This window comes from Lycium ferocissimum, chromosome 7 (genome assembly GCF_029784015.1).
Source record: "Lycium ferocissimum isolate CSIRO_LF1 chromosome 7, AGI_CSIRO_Lferr_CH_V1, whole genome shotgun sequence".
Lineage (NCBI taxonomy): Eukaryota > Viridiplantae > Streptophyta > Magnoliopsida > Solanales > Solanaceae > Lycium > Lycium ferocissimum.
Window position 1 is genome coordinate 19,108,287 of NC_081348.1, and position 4,651 is coordinate 19,112,937.

The 4,651-nt window shown below is 35.5% G+C and overlaps 1 long non-coding RNA gene across 2 annotated transcripts; it reads right to left on the reverse strand.

Annotated features, from left to right (window-relative positions):
* Positions 1–1,319: 1,319 nt before the first annotated feature.
* LOC132063629 (uncharacterized) lies at positions 1,320–3,678 on the reverse strand. 2 transcript variants are annotated; one of them, XR_009416435.1, is made up of 4 exons: positions 3,457–3,471; positions 3,222–3,380; positions 2,214–2,355; positions 1,320–1,893 (listed from the first exon to the last, which is right to left on the reverse strand). It is a non-coding gene; the product is annotated as an uncharacterized LOC132063629 (long non-coding RNA). The 2 variants fall into 2 exon arrangements; XR_009416434.1 differs by having other exon boundaries at positions 3,222–3,678.
* Positions 3,679–4,651: the final 973 nt, after the last annotated feature.

Below are 4,651 nucleotides of genomic sequence, written 5' to 3' on the forward strand. Positions count from 1 at the left end.
ACTCTCTATAAATGTATACTCCACTGGCATGAGAATACAGAATATTGTCGTGCAACATGGATCAAATGTTGTAAAATGATTTCAGTTCCATTTCAGTAACATGAAACAATCAATATATTTGTGGAACATCTAAATATCTAATGATACCTTTGTTATGATTGGTTCTTCTCCTTCCTTCTAATGTCGAGAGGATTGCTCGAGAGCTGGAATTGACGCGGACAAAGATTGATCGGGCAAATGAGAAAGGATGGAGACAGGAATATCCTTTTTCCTTCTTCTTTTTGGGTGACTAATAGCCTGTTTGGCCTAGCTTCTCCGGGGCCGAAAGTTTTTTTTTTTTTTTTTCTCTAATGTTAAGGTGTTTGGCCAAGCTTTTAGGAGAAGAAAAGGCTTCGTTTTTTGAAAGTGGAGAAAGTAACGTCTCCCTAGAAGTACTTTTCTGAAAAGCATTTTTTAAAAGTTTGGCCAAACACTAATTGCTGCACAAAAGTGCTTTTCAAATTGATTAGCCAAACATCTAAAAGTGAGCATAGATATCTAAGGATTTCCTTTTTACACCACAAACGAAACATGAGTCAAATTCATCTTAATCTTCAAAACGTCTTGCATTCCTTTCTTGTCCACCAAATACATACAGGGATTAGATTGCCTCTATCCTTCCGTCTGATGAGATTTGCCAAAATTATTCTAGCAAGCTGGTGCTTCTTCAGTGTTGTTCATCTAAGTCCTTTCATGCTTTTTAAAAGTAGTTGCCAGATATGGTCAGACGACGAATCTAGTGTTGCAACTGAGGGGAGCATAATATTGCTCAACCAACATATGGTGAATAAAATGAAATCACTCTAGATGAGTCATATGGTCAATAAAATGAAATCACTCTTGATGAGTCATGTAGCATATCGCACGAAAGCTAAGACCAATAATATTCAACTTTAAGGTTTTTTGATATACTTAAAACAGAGGCACTAGTCCGTCGATATCACCGAAATCCAAATAGCTTTGATGTAATAGCTGAATTTGCTACTACATCGTCTATTATAAGTTTAAAAAAGCAAATGATGGCATAATTCTGCATCCGCAATAACATCATATTACACACGAGACAAACTCAAAAAACGCAAAACAGCACGAGACCACATCACTATGATTTATGATTTGAGGTAATTTGATGATGCGAAACCTTATTTTAAAATATATATACTAGATGGCCCGTGGCCGGGCTATGCACGGGCCTGATCTTCACTTTTACTTTTGCTAATTTTAAGTGGACATAGTTGGGATAAACGTTTCAATGGTGACAAACCAACAATAGTGCAATATAAATACAAATGCAGGATGTAATTTTTATTTGATTCCCGGATAGCCTTGTCTTGCTTACAATATAGCATCACAATAGAACATAATTGTAAGTTGCCATCACTTGTCCAAGTAATGATTGTTGGAATGAAACATTACTTTGGCACAACTGCAAACTAAAACAACACCTAAAGAACCATGATTTGTGGCTATAGCAGTCCACATTGCACATTACAAAGACAACCTCAAAGGCTTGAGTTAACCAAACAATATAAAAGTATTTTTGTACCAAACTATCAGGTGCGAAAACACACTCCAATCTAGTCCTCCTTTTGCTTATTGACTCGAAGAATAAAACAGTTGTTAAATGAAGTTTTTTTCATCTCAACCTGAATTGTATGATTCACACTTGCATAATTTTCTTCCACTTCCTTACGTATTGAAGCGCAATTGACGGGCATGCACATATATGAATCCTTGCACATAGGCACTTGATCTATCAAGATCTGCCCATCAAGCTATTGCAATCCCCATGTTTTTTCGGACTTGACATTGAGTGTGTTTTGTGAAGGCCACATTAATAGTACCAGGATTCACCTAGAATCATAGACGGAATACAACGATATGAGATAAAACAGTCGCATTAACTGAAAACCCAAAAATAGAATGTTAGAATATAGCTTTCTGGATGACCGGTTGCTTACACATTTGTGAATAAAAAGAATGTTTATCTTATTTTGCTTCTTGATGGTATGTTAATGTGTTTAAAGCTTTTTATTTTTTTGTCTTCAATTTCAATCTTGGAGAACTTAATAATTGAACATAAAATTAGAAGGAAAATGCTATTGCTTAAAAGAAAGAAGAAAATTATCATATAAACAATGGAAGTATGTAGCTAGTTTAAAAGAATTACATACCTGCTGAGAATGGACTAACAATTCTAACTTCTACAATATGAATTTCCAACACGATCATGCAGCTCAAACTCTTTAAGTTGATCATGAATATATTCACTTTGTAGATCTTCTCCTGATTTGCATTCAATTCTCCTTCAGGTATCTGCAAGAAAATTAAGAGTTTTGCTTCTTCACAGTCCAAATCAACACACACATGCCCGCCCATAGCAGTTACTAAGCATGCTTATAATATTTAACACTACTTATGTTATGATACAACAAATAGAAACAATAATCTTTCAAAATGAAATAATGACAGCTGGTGAGGAAGGCGCTACAACATTCAACACGAAAACAATAATCTGTCAAACTGAAACAATGACAGTGAATGAGGAAAGCGGCACAACATCACTAATTTAAGAGACAGCCAGTCAACTGGAATGGGAAAAAAATAACCAAACGAAAATTTCTAACAAATATTTATTTAATCTATCCTAAAATACCCAATTTAAAATTCCAGGTCAAAACCTCAAAATCACAATCAGAGGTCCAATCTATAGCGAAAAATTAGGTCATAAAACTATGGGGTTACCTTGAATAGAACAAAAATCAAGCTTGAAAGTAGCCGGCTGGTTTCATAGAGTTGCGGAAATCTAACTTGATTAAACTAATTTTGGGGACAAAATAGCACGATAACGAAAGGGATAAAGAAATGAGCAGCTAAGCAAAGGGAGTAAGAATGCCAGTATGAAGGTGCATGTACTTGAATTAGTAATTGGATTAGAACTACAGCAATCTTTTTCAAGCATATTAAGTGGAATTTGCATTTTACTTTTCCTTGTCCTTTAAGTACGATATTTATTGTTCGGTAAAAGTGAATTGAGTCTCAAATCACAAAACTTCCTGTAAACCAGCAAGATATTTCTGTAATCCAAAAATGCAATCTCGTGCCAAATGTAGCATGTGACAAACCAATAAAGGAGGTATTATTCATAAATGTTGTCAAAAAATCAGTAAAAGAACATGTACCAGTAGATAGGCAAGGCACCATGACCATAATATTGAGCTCCAGGAGTGCATGGGTAGGTTAATTTGAAGTAATCATCACAGTAATCTTGGCTCGGACTCATTTCCTTGTTATAGCACAAACCCCAAGCCAGTGGTCCCCAGTGGCGACTCCATAACCACCTGTTAACATAGAGTTGTAAGTTAGCAGAGACATAAGACAACTGAGGTGAAGAGATATCACGGCAAAATAAGCTACCAGGTTAAATCTGAAGTGGTCAGAGAAACTCCAACTACAGTAGAACATGAATCTCCAGAGGTTAAGGAGCGAACAAAAAAACTATTCAGAATTGGGTATCGTAACCAAATTAAATCCCAAAATCTTTTGTTTTGAGGCAATACCTGTATCATTTGATGAAATAACACAAGATAATAATCTCATTTGGAGAAATCATGCCAAACTTTTGACGAAGATAAATAGTGATTAAATATTACGTCTAAAAGACAATTTGTTCACCAAAACAAAAATTCATTTTGCACATATCAGGTTATGTGTACATACTGCCACAAGTTAAGCATGCCGAGGTACAAACAGATAGATACCAAGAATAGGTTAAGTCATCCATGGATGGTAAAAGAGGCAAAAATTCTTCAAAGAGGCAAAAATTCTTCAAACAAAACGTATACAAGTCACTTTTCAGCATAACAACTCCATCTCAAATATAATTTATGCCACTCCAGGAAGATTTCCCATTTCAGTTATTCCACACAGAATTATTGGACTAAAACAGCTCTGTTTTCCTTACACCCTGTTCGGATGGTGGTTTCCCGTGGTTTAATGTATGGTTTTCTACGAAATCATGTTTGTTTCCATTGTTCTTAAAATTATGTGGTATGGTGTTATATAACCATGAAAAGTCCCAATTTTTGTAACCACGGATTTGGTGGTTTTTCCGTGGTTACGCATTTCATTTCTCCACTATACCCCACCCTTCACGATCCACCCTAAGTGACAGTTGAAATGCCATTCCTTATTGGAGATGCAAAAGGGCTATCTGGAAGATTCAATCCTTGGCCACTGCAAATTATCCCAAAGAACACATTAAATGAGAAAAAATCAACAACAACAAACTAAAAGGACACAAACATACACTTTAAAAGGACCAAAAGGAGAAACAGTGAATTAAGAGGACAGGAAAGTAGTGATTTGTCTTAACATGCCTAGTTCTGTCCTCGCTGGTGGAACCATTGTTCCATACATCTAGCATGTGAGTGAAACCCTCGACCGATGGGAAATCAACAATTGAAGGAAATATGTAAATATTAATTTGAATTGCGTGGAAGATTCTTGCTGAAAATTATGCATAGTGAGATAGAATAAGCAAATCAAATAGAATTAATTGGAACACAATTGAGCCAATGCTCCTCAAGTACTCTATTGTCAGATAGATTAT